The 15,892-nt window shown below is 38.7% G+C and overlaps 1 long non-coding RNA gene across 2 annotated transcripts; it reads right to left on the reverse strand.

Moving 5' to 3' along the window:
• Nucleotides 1-5,958: 5,958 nt before the first annotated feature.
• Nucleotides 5,959-14,760, reverse strand: LOC126075866 (uncharacterized). Of its 2 annotated transcripts, XR_007517306.1 has the most exons (5): nt 14,570-14,760; nt 12,621-12,744; nt 8,055-8,089; nt 7,386-7,541; nt 5,959-6,463 (listed from the first exon to the last, which is right to left on the reverse strand). It is a non-coding gene; the product is annotated as an uncharacterized LOC126075866 (long non-coding RNA). The 2 variants fall into 2 exon arrangements; XR_007517305.1 differs by lacking the exons at nt 12,621-12,744; nt 14,570-14,760 and adding an exon at nt 11,229-12,387.
• Between the last annotated feature and the right edge of the window lie 1,132 nt (nt 14,761-15,892).

Consider the following 15,892-nt stretch of genomic DNA (forward strand, 5'->3'; position numbering starts at 1 on the left):
AGGTAACCACAAAGAGGTATAACAACTCCATAACTCAAAATAAAAACCAAGAAAAACATAACGACTCAGCAAACATAAATTCAACTACTATGAAAATGAGGAACACACAATTTACAAAGACAAACGTCTCAGCACAAAAAAGTAACTGGAAAAAAGAAATTTTCAACCACACACACAAAAAGGCGTCAAAATGACAGCACTAAACTCATACTTACCTATGATTACGTTGAATGTAAATGGATTAATGCACCAATAAAGAGACAGAGAGTCTCAGACTGGATAAAGAAACACGATCCGTCTATATGCTGCCTACAAGAGACACACCTCAGACTTAGAGACACAAACAAACTAAAACTCAAAGAATGGAAAAAAATATATCAAGCAAACAACAAGCAAAAAAGAGCAGGAGTGGCAATATTAATTTCTGACAAAATAGACTTTAAAGTTAAATCTACCACAAAGGATAAAAAAGGACACTACAGAATGATTAAAGGGACAATTGACCAGGAAGATATAACCATATTAAATATTCATGCACCCAATGACAGGGCTGCAAGATACATAAAACAAACTTTAACAGAACTGAAAAGTGAGATAGACACCTCGACAATTATAGTAGGAGACTTCAACACACCATTTTCGGAGAAGGACAGGACTTCCAGTAAGAAGCTCAATAGAGACACGGAAGACCTAATTGCTACCATCAACGAACTTGACCTCATAGACTTCTACAGACACTCTACCCAACAGCTGAAAAGTATACTTTTTTTTCTAGTGCACATGGAACATTCTCTAGAAGAGAGAATAAAAGAAACCTTTGCAGAATCCAAAACATCGAAATATTACAAAGCATCTTCTCAGACCGCAAGGCCATAAAAGTAGAAATCAATAACGGAAAAATCAGGGAAAAGAAATGAAATACTTGGAAACTGAACAGTAACCTGCTCAAAAAAGACTGGGTTATAGAAGACATTAAGTAGGGAATAAAGAAATTCGCAGAATGCAACAAAAATGAAAACACTTCCTATCAAATCCTCTGGGACACAGCAAAAGCAGTGCTCAGAGGCCAATTTATATCAATAAGTGCACACATACAAAAAGAAGAGCCAAAATCAGAGAACTGTCCCTACAACTTGAACAAATAGAAAGCGAGCAACAAAAGAATCCATCAGGCACCAGAAGAAAACAAATAATAAAAATTAGAGCTGAACTAAATGAATTAGAGAACAGAAAAACAATTGAAAGAATTAACAAAGCCAAAAGCTGGTTCTTTGAAAAAATTAACAAAATTGTTAAGCCATTGGCCAGACTGACTAAAGAAATACAGGAAAGGAAACAAATAACCCAAATAAGAAATGAGATGGGCCATATCACAACAGACCCAACTGAAATTAAAAGAATCATATCAGACTATTATGAAAAATTGTACTCTAAGAAATTTACAAACCTAGAAGAAATGGATAAATTCCTAGAAAAACAGTACCTACCTAAACTAACACAATCAGAAGTAGAACAACTAAATAGACCCATAACAAAAAAAGAGATTGAAAAGGTAATCAAAAAACTCCGAACAAAAAAAAAGCCCTGGCCCGGATGGCTTCACCGCAGAGTTCTACCAAACTTTCAGAGAAGAGTTAACACCACTACTACTAAAGGTATTTCAAAGCATAGAAAATGATGGAATACTACCTAACTCATCCTATGAAGCCAGCATATACCTGATACCAAAACCAGGTGAAGACACCACAAAAAAAGAAAATTACAGACCTATATCCCTCATGAACATAGATGCAAAAATCCTCAATAAAATTCTAGCCAATAGAATTCAACAACATATCAAAAAAATAATCCACCATGACCAAGTGGGATTTATACCAGGTATGGAAGGTTGGTCCAATATTAGAAAAACCATTAATGTAATCCGCCATATAAATAAAACAAAAGGCAAAAACCACATGATCTTATCAATTGATGCAGAAAAGACATCTGACGAAGTCCAACACCCATTCATGGTAAAAACTCTCAGCAAAATAGGAATTGAAGGAAAATTCCTCAGCATAATAAAGGGCATCTATACAAAGCCAACAGCCATCATCATACTAAATGGAGAGAGCCTGAAACCATTTCCCTTGAGAACAGGAACCAGACAAGGATGGCCTTTATCACTGCTCTTATTCAACATTGTGCTAGAGGTCCTAGCCAGAGCAATTAGGCTAGACAAAGAAATAAAGGGCATCCGGATTAGCAAGGAAGAAGTAAAATTATCTCTATTTGCAGATGACATGATCTTATACACAGAAAACCCTAAGGAATCCTCCAGAAAACTACTGAAACTAATAGAAGAGTTTGGCAGAGTCTCAGGTTATAAGATAAACATACAAAAATCACTTGGATTCCTCTACATCAACAAAAAGAACATCGAAGAGGAAATCACCAAATCAATACCATTCACAGTAGCCCTCAAGAAGATAAAATACTTAGGAATAAATCTTTCCAGAGATGTAAAAGACTTATACAAAGAAAACTACAAAACACTTCTGCAAGAAACCAAAAGAGACCTACATAAGTGGAAACACATACCTTGCTCATGGGTAGGAAGACTTAACATAGTAAAAATGTCTATTCTACCAAAAGCCATCTATATATACAACGCACTTCTGATCCAAATTCCAATGACATTTTTTAATGTGATGGAGAAACAAATCACAAACTTCATATGGAAGGGAAAGAAGCCACGGATGAGTAAAGCATTACTGAAAAAGAAGAAGAAAGTGAGAGGCTTCACTCTACCTGATTTTAGAATATATTTTTACAGCCACAGTAGTCAAAACAGCCTGGTACTGGTACAACAACAGGCACATAGACCAATGGAACAGAGTTGAGAACCCAGATATATATCCATCCACATATGAGCAGCTGATATTTGACAAAGGCCGAGTGTCAGTTAATTGGGGAAAAGACAGTCTTTTTAACAAATGGTGCTGGCATAACTGGATATCCATTTGCAAAAAAATGAAACAGGACCCATACCTCACACCATGCACAAAAACTAACTCCAAGTGGAACAAAGACCTAAACATAAAGACTAAAATGATAAACATCATGGGAGAAAAAAATAGGGACAACGTTAGGAGCCCTAATACAAGACATAAACAGAATACAAAACATTATTAAAAATGACAAAGAGAAACCAGATAACTGGGAGCTCCTAAAAATCAAACACCTGTGCTCATCTAAAGACTTCACCAAAAGAGTAAAAAGACCACCCACAGACTGGGAAAAAATTTTCAGCTATGACATCTCTGACCAGCACCTGATCTCTAAAATCTATATGATTCTGTTAAAACTCAACCACAAAAAGACAAACAACCCAATTAAAAATTGGGCAAAGGATATGAACATGCACTTCACTGAAGAAGATATTCAGGTGGCTAACAGATAAATGAGAAAATGCTCTCGATGATTAGCCATGAGAGAAATGCAAATTAAAACTACGATGAGATTCCATCTCACTCCAACAAGGCTGACATTAATACAAAAAACACAAAATAATAAATGTTGGAGAGGCTGCGGAGAGATTGGAACTCTTATACATTGCTGGTGGGAATGTAAAATGGTACAACTACTCTGGAAATCTATCTGGTGTTTCCTTAAAAAGTTGTAAATAGAAATAAATAGAACTACCATAAAAAAACATACAACCCAGAAATCCCACTCCTCGGAATATACCCTAGAGAAATAAGAGCCTTTACATGAACAGATATATGCACACCCATGTTTATTGCAGCACTGTTTACAATAGCAAAAAGCTGGAAGCAACCAAGGTGTCCATCAACGGATGAATGGATAAATAAATTATGGTATATTCACACAATGGAATACTGTGCATCGATAAAGAACAGTGATGAATCTGTGAAACATTTCATAACATGGAGGAACCTGGAAGGCATTATGCTGAGTGAAATTAGTCAGATGCAAAAGGACAAATATTGTGTAAGACCACTATTATAAGATCTTGAGAAATAGTTTAAACTGAGAACACATTCTTTTGTGGTTACGAGAGGAGGGAGAGAGGGAGGGTGGGAGAGGGTTATTTACTGATTAGATAGTAGATAAGAACTACTTTATGTGAAGGAAGGACAACAATCAATACAGGGAAGGTCAGCTGAACTGGACTGGCCCAAAAGCAAAGAAGTTTCCTGGATAAACTGAATGTTTCGAAGGTCAGTGGAGCAACGGCGGGGGTTTGGGGACTATGCCTTCAGGGAACATCTAAGTCAATTGGCAAAATAAATTCTACTGAGAAAACATTCTGCGTCCCACTTTGAAGTGCGGTGTCTGGGGTCTTAAATGCTAGCAAGCAGCCATCTAAGATGCATCAATGAGCCTCAACCCATCTGGATCAAAGGAGAATGAAGAACACCAAGGTCACAAGATAATTTTGAGCCCAAGAGACAGAAAGGGTCACATGACCTAGAGACTTATATCATCCCGAGACTAGAAGAACGAGATGGTGTCCAGCCACAACCGATGACTGTCCTGACAGGAGCACAACAGAGAACCCCTGAGGGAGCAGGAGATCAGTGGGATGCAGACCCCAAATTCTCATAAAAAGACCAGACTTAATGGTCTGACTGAGACTAGAAGAATCCCAGAGGTCATGGTCCCCAAACCTTGTGTTGGCCCAGGACAGGAACCATTCCCGAAGACAACTCACCAGACATGGAATGGACGAACAATGGGTTAGAGAGAGATGATGAGGAGGAGTGAGCTACTTGTATCAGATGGACACTTGAGACTGTGTTGGCATCTCCTGTCTGGAGGGGAGATAGGAGGGAAGAGAGGGTTAGAAACTGGCGAAACGGTCATGAAAGGAGAGACTGGAAGGAGAGAGTGGGCTAACTCATTAGGGGGAGTGTAAATGGGAGTATGTAGTAAGGTGTATATAAGTTTCTATGTGAGAGACTGACTTGATTTGTAAACTTTCAATTAAAGCACAATGAAAATAAAAATAAAAAAAAAAAAAAAGCCTGTGAGTGGCCATCTAGGATACTCCACTGGTCTCACTCCTTCGGGAACAAGGAATAATAAAGAAAACCAAAGGCATAAGGGAAAGATTAGTCCAAAGGACTAATGGACCACATCTACCATGGCCTCCACAAGACTGAGTTCAGTACAACTAAATGGTGCCCAGCTACCACCACTGACTGCTCTGACAGGGATCACAATAGAGAGCCCCAGACAGAGCTGGAGAAAAATGTATATCAAAATTCTAACACAAAAAGAAAGACCAGACTTGCTGGCCAGACAGAGACTGGAGAAACCCTGAGAGTATGGCTCCCGGACACCGTTTCAGCTCAGTACTGAAGTCACTCCTGAGGTTCATCCTTCCGCCAAAGATTGAACAGGCCCATGGAATAAAACAAGACTAAAGCGGAACACCAGCCCTGGATCAAGGACTGAAAGGCAGGAGGGAATAGGAAAGCAGGTAATAAGGAAGCCAGGGTTGAGAAGGGAGAGTGTTGACATGTTGTGGGATTGTTAACCAACGTCATAGAACAATGTGTGTACTAACTGCTTGATGAGAAACGAGTTTGTTCTGTAAACCTTCATCTAAAGTACAAAAAACAAAACAAATAACTGCTCTTCAAAAAAAAAAAAAAATCCCTATGGGCAGATCCAGTCTAGGGTACAATGTTTTGATGATCTACCTCTCAAGTTTCTTCTGCTCAGACACTACAGATTCTAATTTTCTATTCTGGAATCAGAATCTAATTCAAAACACACATTTCAGCCCTCATTACCACCATTCCCAGATTTATTGCCTATTCACCTTTGATATCTTACCTTCCCCCTACCCATGTATCTCTTCCCCCTCCAGCCCCAATCACAATACACCCACACACAATATTGCCCTCACAGCAGTGTTACCCTCAGTTTCAACCTCTCTTTGTATTTTCGGCCACCCTGGAGCAAAAGTGTCTATCATTGGTTGGTGAGTGTAACCTCCCTCCCAAGTTACAGGATATATGAGATTTTGCCTCAAAGGCTCAGGGTTGTTCAAGAACTACTCCTGGTAACCCTATCACTGCAGGGTGAATCCCTTTAATAAAATCATAAAACCTGTCTCACCCTTTGGCATGTGAGTATCTTGTCTTTCATCACTGCTTTTGGGAATGTTTCAGGGGTGTGACAGAGTTAAGCCATTGGCCAAATAAATTCAATTACCAGATCTACTCCTGCCACATTTCTTCAGCTCCTGACCTGTTAAACCCTTGCTGAGGTATCTCCTTGACCTTTGATTCTGCTCATAAACAGGAAGCTTTAGAAGCCATAGAAGAAAATCAACTGCAGATGGTAAGGTGTGGTTCTCAGACATACCTGGGTTTACATGCTGGTTCTGCCATTTTCTAGCTATGTAATCTTGGGTCAAGTTGAACTCTTTAAGCTTCACTTTTCTTATCTGAAATGTGAAAATAATAATGGCATATAACAAATATGTATGTTAGCATACATCATCATATATGAAAAGTTAAGAAAGGTAAGTGTGTGTGGCATTGTGGATAATGACATGGGCTGTAGAGCTCGAGTGTCTAACTTCAAATCTTGGTTCTGCAACTTCTAGCCATGTAACTTGAGTAAAATTATTTAACCTTTCTGTGCCTCGGTTTCTGCATCTATAGAATAGAGATTATTGTGAAGATTAAAATGAGTTGACACATCTTAAATTTATAGAATGAGATTTTACAGGACTTAAACTTGTAAGATCCCCATAATTTAGCTAATGTCATAATTATTATTATTATGTCATATACACCTACCATTAATGAAAATGAATTAGACAGACTTGTCCATCCCTCAAACATTCTCTGCCTTGCATCACATTATTCCTTCATCAAAGTATGAATTATAATCCTATTTGTTCTTCAAAATGTTGCTCAATATGTTACATTTTTTAGAGAAACCTGCCCGAAATTATCCCATTCTAGGTACATTCTGGCATTTTTCTAAAATCTGTGTTAGTTGTCTATATATTTTCAGTAAAAATAAAGATTATCATGATCACATAACAATAATAATGAAAAAAGTCTACTTGTATTTTATTGGGTGTTTTCTATTTTTCATACGCTGTGATGGCTAATTTACATAAAATGTCTCCTATAAGACTTAAAACAACTCGTGAAACAGGTATAACCGTGATCTCCATTTTATAGATGAAGAAATTAAGGCTTAGTGAAGTTGTGTATATTGTTTAGAATTAAATAACTAGTCACTGGCACAGTCAGGTTCAAACTCAAATATACTTGTCAAAAAACCCTAAATTTTAAACCATTCCTTAAAGATGAAAACCTCATCTTTGTATCCCCCAGAGTTCTGGTCCTCACCCAAGATATTTGTTGAATTGAATTGTCCTAAATAACCAATTTCAGTTCAATATCTTTCTGTTGCTCTCTCATGCTGAGCAGGACTCCCTGTGTGCTCCAACACATTCTGACATGTCTCAAAATCCCCTTTATTTTCTCTTGTATCTGTCACAATCCCTGTAAGAAAAAACAGCATATTGAAAGATTTTAGATTTTTAATAGAGGAAATAGGTTAGCTAAGAGCATCATGTTAGATGGAGAAGTGCCCAGGGACCAGCAACAGTGGGAATCCATAATCACTCCCTCGACCAGAAAAGACAAGGGGGAAGGGTGGCGTTAATGCAGCCAGTGGGAGCCAGAGCCTTGAAACTGAAGCCATTCAGTAAGAGCTATGACTGTAGAAGATTGCAGCTACTCTCAGTGTGATGAAGCAAGAAGAGAGCAGAGGGGATATATACTGTAATCTCTCTCTCCCCATTCTCCTTTTATCTGGGGACTTTTGATTGGCTGCATCCAAACAGAAGCCAATGTGCAAGGAAACTAGGGTGATTCAGGGCACAGAGCAGGACAGAGAAAGGCAGAGAATGGATGTGGAGGAGTAAACAGACAACTACCAGGGTACCTTCCATCAAAGCTAACCTTTCAGTAAAGAATTTGGACATTTTTTACTAAAACTAAGAATATGCCCACCTTATGATCCGGTAATTCCACTCTTTGGTATATACCTAAAAGAAATAAAAGTACATACGTCCACCAAACTACATGTACAAGAATGTTCATAGCACTTTTATTTAAAATAGTCAAAAACTAGAAAAAAAAATCTATTAATAGTAGAATGGAAAAATTGTGGTATATTCATAGAAGAGTATACAGCAATGAAAAATTACAAGTTCCTGATACACACAACAACATAAATCAATCCCATAGACATGTTGTTGTTAGGTACCATCGAGTTTGTTCTGAATCATAGCGACCCTACATACAACAGAAGGAAATACTGCCCAGGCTGCATCATCCTTACAATCATTGCCATGGTTGAGCCCATTGTTGCAGCCAATATGTCAATCCACCTTGTTGAGGGTCTTCCTCTTTTTCTCTTACCCTCTACTTTACTAAGCATGATGTCCTTCTCCAGGGACTGGTCCTTCTGATAACACGTCCATAATATGTGAGATAAAACCTCGTCATCTTTGGTTCTAAGGAGCATTCTGGCAGTACTTCTTCCAAGATAGGTTTGTTCCTTCTTCTGGCAGTCCATGGTATAGTCAATATTCTTCGCCAACACCATAATTCAAAGGTGTCAATTCTTCCAATCTTCTTTATTCATTATCCAACTTTCACATGCATATGAAGCAAGTGAAAATACCATGGAGTGGGACAGGTGAACCTTAATACTCAAAATGACATCTTTGCTTTTTAACACTTTAAAGAAGTCTTCGCTAGCATATTTGCCCAATACAATACATCGTTTGATTTCTTGACTGCTGCTTCCAGGGCATTGATTGTGAATTCAAATAAAATGAAATCCTTGACAGCTTCAATCTTTTCTCCATTTATCATTGTCTTAGTTATCTAGTGCTGCTATAACAGAAACACCTCAAGTTGATGGCTTTAACAAAGAATTATTTATTTCTTCACAGTAAAGTAGGCTAAAAGTCCAAATTCAGGGCTTCAGCTCCAGGGCAAGGCTTTCTCTCTCTTTCAGCCTTCTCATAAATCATCCCACAGACTAGGAGCTTCTCCATGCAGGGACCCTGAATCCAAAGGATGCACTCTGCTCCTGGCACTGCTTTCTTGCTGGTATGAGGTCTCACTGTCTCTCTGTAGCTTCTTTCTTTTATATCTCAAGAGATTGCCTCAAGACACAATCCAATCATGTAGATTGAGTCCTGCCTCACTAACTCAACTGCTCCCCATCCTGCCTCATTAACATCATAGAGGCAGGATTTACAACATATAAGAAAATCACACAATACTGGGAATCATGGCCCAGCCAAACAGACACACATATTTCTGGGGGGACATAATTCAAATCATGACAATCATGATGTTGCTTATTGGTCATAGACAAAATTAAAAGAACCAAATTCAAAAGAGTGCATACTGAATGTTTACATTATACGAAGTTCAAAAACAGACAAATCCGACTTGTCATCATAGAAGTCAGACTGGTTTTTACCACTTGGTGTGTTTAAGAAAGAGTGTTGAAGAGGCTGATATGGGTATTGACTGAGAAGGGACAAAAGGGAGCCTTCGGGTGATAGTTACTTGTGTACATGTATATGTAAAACTTATTGAGCTCGGGATTTAACACTGATTCATTTCACGCAAGTTATGCCTCAGTTCAAACAACAACCACTGCCACTGCTAATATTGCTCTCCTCCCAGGTAGCTAGTCACTCAGGATTAGGTTGTCTACGAGGTGATAACAGTAGGTAATAGGCTTAATCAGAAAACACTTCTTCTGCTTTGTAAACTAGATATTTCTCACTGATAGTAAAAAAAAAAGAACAGATTACTAAGAAACAAAGGTAAAAAAATCTTTTGTTTCTGGAAGACATTTGAGCAGTGAATCCTATAGCAGACCCTTCAGAAACAAAGAAAGTGGGTAGAGTTGATATTTTGGGGTGGGCAGAACTTTGGGTCCCCTCAAATCATGCTATGCTGGCAGACGCCTGTGTAAATTTGACTCACAGGACCGTTCTGAAATGCTACTATCTCTTATGGGGTTAAAACTTCAGACAAGTGTGCTAAATAATCCATCCTTATGAAAAGTGGCCAGAGATAGCACATGACTGATTTTTGAACATAATTTATTTTTTGGCTTGGTGAATGAGGTAGAATTGAGTGAAATTATACAAATTCTCCTAGCTTGCTGTATTCTCATTTACTGTTAGGTGAGTTTTCAATGCAACAGTTATTAACATTTCTAAACAGGAGGTCCAATTACATGGCATTTTAATATCCTGACCTGTAGATAAGAATCTAACAGATTATCTTAGCTACACTTCTGTTTCAATGGGCCTGCCTGACTCTATGGTGCAGAAACCACATACAGGGAATAAATTTTTCCCCATAAGAGTAGAATTAATGTTTCAAAGCACCCGGGCTCCATTTTGTAAATTGCTTCTCTGTGATATGTTACTTGGGAAACCAAAGAGCAGTGTATAGAAATACACAAGAGAAAGGACAACTGGAGTAGGTATTACAATGAAACAACTATTTCAAGATAATCTCAGAACCAGGAGGGGAGTTGAGGCAGTATATAGTTGGGGGTAGTAGAATTTGCATAATCCACGTCTCCCAGGTCACAATAGTTTATAGTGTCACAGTATAACACTTCTCTGATCTAATCCCACCAGATCTGTGAGAACTTCACCCCAAATTCCTCTCAAGTACACATGTTAGTCTTCAGGGGTCCTCTTATCTGTACTCTACGAACAAAAGCACAAGGCTACCATATATCATTCACCATCTACCTCTTTTCCAACCCAGCTCAATCTAGGCATGTCTCCTGTTGAGACCAGTGCTGTTGTGCACAGCACTTAACATCTATGCTATGGCCATTCTTTTTAGTCAGTGCCAGGGTTGCCTACAATATTGCTGTTGATGCCTTAGTGCTTTCTCTATGTCAAGAAATCAAATGACGTATTACATTGGGCAAATCTCCTGCAAAAGACCTCTTTACAGTGTTAAAAATACAAAGATGTCACTTTGAAAACTAAAGTGTGTCTGACCCAAGCCATGGTGTTTTTAATTGCCTCATGCAATTAAAGAATTCATGAAGAAGAATTTATGCGTTTGAATTATGGTGTTATTGAAGAATATTAGATATACCATGGACTGCCAGAAGAACAAACAAACCTGTCTTGGAAGAAGTACAGCCAGAATGCTCCTTGGAAGGGAGGATGGTGAGACTGCATCTTATATACTTTGGGCATGTTATCAGGAGGTTCCAGCCCCTGGAGAAGGCCATCATGCTTGGTAAAGCAGAGGGTCAGTGAAAAAAAAGGAAGGCTCTCAATGAGATGTATTGACACAGTGGCTGTAACAATGGGCTCAAACATAGCAACAATTGTGAGGATGGCGCAAGACCAGGCTGTGTTTCATTCTGTTGTACACAGGGTTGCTATGAGTTGGAAGCAATTCGACAGTACCTAACGACAACAGCAACTGTTAATTTTTTTTACTTCTTATATTATAAAATATATGATAACTGCAAAAGAGTATTATACACATACATACACACTTAAATAATGATAAATAAATAAATGAAATTAACCTCTTGTATCCACTATTTAGCTTAAGAAATAAACTTTGGCTTAGATTTGTAGCCTCCTGCATGTCCCTAAGTGCCTTCCTCTGCCCCCAGTATTCGATACGCTCACAAATCTTTTATTGATAATCCACCCTCATCTTCCTTTTTAGTTTTCCACTCATACATGTTTCTGTTAAGAATATACTGAGGATTTCTGCATCTGACATTATGGCCATCCAGGTGTATTAAAGGACCCTCTTCCTGAAAAAAACAAAACAAAGCATTAACCATAAAAAAAAAAAAAAAATACACAGGCTATATTCTTTGAGATACAGTCAATTTGCAAAATGAAGGGAAATCTTCATGGCTTTCCCAAAAAAGTTTAGCTAGAGCAGAACTAGAGGGGCACTCAGACTGGAGCAACAGGAAGCTGGTGGGGCAAGTTGCCCTGAGCATGGATCCTGATAACACCATTATAATTGGGACACTGAGCCTAGGGCTAGTGCACAGATGGAGAAGCCAAGCCTGGTGCTCTAATGTTGAGCCCAGAAACTTAAGGAGGTCTGAAATGGTCCCAAGTCAGTGGCAAAAGCAGACATCGAAGAAAACCCTCCCTGGAAAAGAGAGACATTTATTTGGGTGCAAGGAATTCACCCATATTAAAATCAATCAGTAAGTTCAAAATCAAAGGATATCAAGTACACAAAAAACATAGCTATCATGAGAAACAATAATTATAGACTTTGACACATTTACTTTGGACAGATCATCAGAAAAGTTCAATGGCTAGAATCATGCTTGATAAAGTAGAGGGCCAATGAAAATGGGGGAAATCCTTAATGAGATGGATGGACATAATAGCCACAACAATGGGTTCACACATACCAATGATCATGAAGATGGTGCAGAACCAGGTGTCTTAGGCTGGGTTCTCTAGGGAAGTAAAACCAGTAAGTTATATAAATATACATAGAGTTTATATCAAGGAAAGGGCTCACGTGATTGTAGATGCTGGAACGTCCCAAGTCCGTGAATCAGAATAGTTTTCTCCTGATTCACATAGCCGCAGGGGCTGGTGAACCCAAGATCAGCAGGTTGAAGAGCAGGGCTCTTGCTAACAGGCTGTGAAGATCAAGGATTCCCAAGATTAGCAGGCAACCTGATAGCTCAAGTCCCAAGAACCAAAGGTCGGAGGAACAGGAGGCAGCCACAGGATTCAGAGTGAGCAAAAAGCCAGAACATCTGCTTATAGTTGGATACAGGCCACACCCCCAAGGAAACTCCCTTCCAACCAGTTGGCTACTCACAGTAGATCCCATCATGGGAATAATCACATATAAACACTGAAAATCATGGCCCAGCCAAGCTGACACACAATCTTCACCATCACACCAGGCAACGTGTCATTCTGTTAAACGTAAAGCTGTCGAGAGCTGCAGCTGACTCAATGTCAACTAACAACGGCAACAATAAACAGCCTCACACACAAGGATTGTAGATACTGAGAATATTACATAAAAAAAAAAAAATTTTTTTTTTTTTTACATACAGAATATAAAATAGTCATGTATGAAATGTTTAAAGAAATCAAGGGCACAAAATCAACAATAATAATTACGTATTTTTTTTAAAGGGCAAGACCCCATTGTTCCCATCCTTTCTGTGCGGGGGAATATTTTTAACTACAGCTTAAGTTTCATTAATCTTTTAGGAACATCCCAGTTTCTGCATCTCTACCTGTCAGCTTTATTTATTATATTTTTCTACATTATGCCTATTTTACCTAAGTTTTCAAACTTATTGACAGCAAGTTCTTAATATTCTTACTGTATTCTTGTCTTGCTGCACCCTTAGTTACATATTTGTTTTGTAATATTGTTTCTTCTTTCTCCATTGTTCTTGTTCAGACTTGCCAGAGTTTTGGTGGTGTTAGTATTCTTCTCAACAAACCGGTGTGTGCTATTTTATTTCTTTCTGCTCTTACCTTTACTATTTCCACCCTTTACTTCCTTTTGGTTTATTGTGTTGCTGTTTACCGAACTTCTTCCCCTGAATGATATGCTGAGTATTAGGCTCCAAATCCAGCCTTCTATACTAAGTGGGTAAGTGCTATGGCTGCTAACCAAGAGGTCAGCAGTTCAAATCCGCCAGGCGCTCCTTGGAAACTCTATGGGGCAGTTCTACTGTGTCCTATAGGGTCGCTATGAGTCGGAATCGACTTGATGGCAGTGGGTATACTAAGCTTTGTGATGATGTTTCTGCAAAGGACATGTCTCCTTTATCAGAAGGCCTGTTGTTGGATTCCATCAATAGGAGAAATCTGAAGGGAGACCGGGTGGCAGGAGAAGAGTGACTTGTTCATTTGCGATTATTTTTCCTGTCAGGTCACCCACCACGGCCCTTTGCCCTGGCAGTTTTTTGTCATTCCTAATAAAAGTTTCATTTTGCCCTTCATAGGTGCCAGCACCAAATATCTTATTTCCCTAGAGTTGCTGTAAAACAAATACACAAGCAGTGGCTTTAAAGAACAGAGATTTATTTTTTCACAGTTTTAGAGACTAAAATCAGGGTCTTGGCTGTGTCAGCTTCTTGTCAGTAGCCCCAGGCATTCCTTGGCTCCTTGGCAATCCTCACATGGCATCTGTCTTCCTCTATGTGTGCATGTGTGCCTATACTGCTCTGTATATAACTCAGAAGTGACTAGGTTTAGGATCCACCCTACATGGGTATGACCTCAACTGATTGAATAGATTAGATTAGATCATAGAAAGTGATTACGTTACATCTACAGATGGAAGAGTCAGGATTCCAACACATATTTTAGGGAGGGCACAATTCAGTTCACAACAACCAGCTACACAGTGCCCACTCCTTACGTGTTTGAGTCCTGCCTCCACAGAGCCTCTCTCCAGAGCTTCTGAGGTACCAGCGACAGCTGAGCACTAACCTCTCCTCAGAGCCGCATTATGTGAGGTCCGTCCTCCAAGCTTCTAGAATACCAACAGCAAGCCAGGCAGGTGGCAACCCTCTTTGGAATTCAGAGTGCCAATTCTGTGGGCCCTCCACCAAGCTTCTAGGTTCACATCATCTCAGCTTCTTCCTTTTGTTTCTCCAGCACTAGGAGTGGTAGTATCTCCCTTCTAATGTTCTCTTTTTGCATTTTCTGTCCTCCTGCACCTTATTAACAAACTCTCTGTTATTTACCACACTGAAATTACTCGAGTGGTTTCTGTTTCTCTGAGTGGACCTCAACTGATGAAAATGTCCGGCTCATTTATTTTCATACTTTTCCCCAGCGTAAACACTTAAGGATTATGCAAGATTCTCTATTGCCACACCTGGCTTGTCAAGTGTGCACAGCAGAGGACAATCTGGGAACTACATCTCCTAGAATGATCTTCTCCATATGTTCTGTAAGTGTGGATTTCAGTCTCTAAGAGAAGAAGAAAGAAGCCATTATTAGAAGAAAGAGCACATACCAGATCTAAAATTTTCAGTAACTTCTGGGTAAGCTTTGCTGTTTCAGTGCTTCCAGGTTTTTTTTTTTGTTGTTTTTTAATTGTTGTTCTTTGTTTTGTTTTTTGAGATTCTTCAGGGCTTTTTTGGGAAAGCTCCTGAGAACTACCTGGAAGTCCTTTTTTATTTTAAAACATTTCTTTTATTATAATGCCTAGCTAATAATCAGGCCATGCTTCCTACTTCATTAGGGTCATTTTTTGTTTATTTGTTTCCTACTAAAATATGATCATATAGAGATCAACTGATTAATTGGATTTTTTATTCCTATTTCTCTACTAGTTGACTTATTTTCAGTGAAAGGGTTTCTAAATGGCCATTAATAAGGAAGTCTACTGAATATCTCAACTGTTTTGAGCATTTAGGATTCACTCAAAAAAAAAAAAAACGCTATAAGATTATTCTTCAAAACTACATATACAAATAAAAATATACGAATTGGCTTCCCATATATTAACTTACAAATTCTCAAGCAGTTGCTCTAAATGGAGGCTGATTATCAGAATAACCATAGGAAACTTTTAACACATAGATGTCTGAGCCTTATTCCTGAAGACTGTGCCTGCAAAGCTGGGTTTAGGTATCTATATATGTTTGGATGAATTTGGATGATCGGCCTTGTTTTAGAACCACTGCTCTGTATTACCTTTTAAATAATCCTGTCATGTCATGTTTTTAATATCCATCCCAAGTGTGTCTCCAGTACGTTTTTCTCCCTCATGGGCCCCAGTATTGAAGTGCACGTCCTGAAGTC

Source organism: Elephas maximus, chromosome 4 (assembly GCF_024166365.1).
Source record: "Elephas maximus indicus isolate mEleMax1 chromosome 4, mEleMax1 primary haplotype, whole genome shotgun sequence".
Lineage (NCBI taxonomy): Eukaryota > Metazoa > Chordata > Mammalia > Proboscidea > Elephantidae > Elephas > Elephas maximus.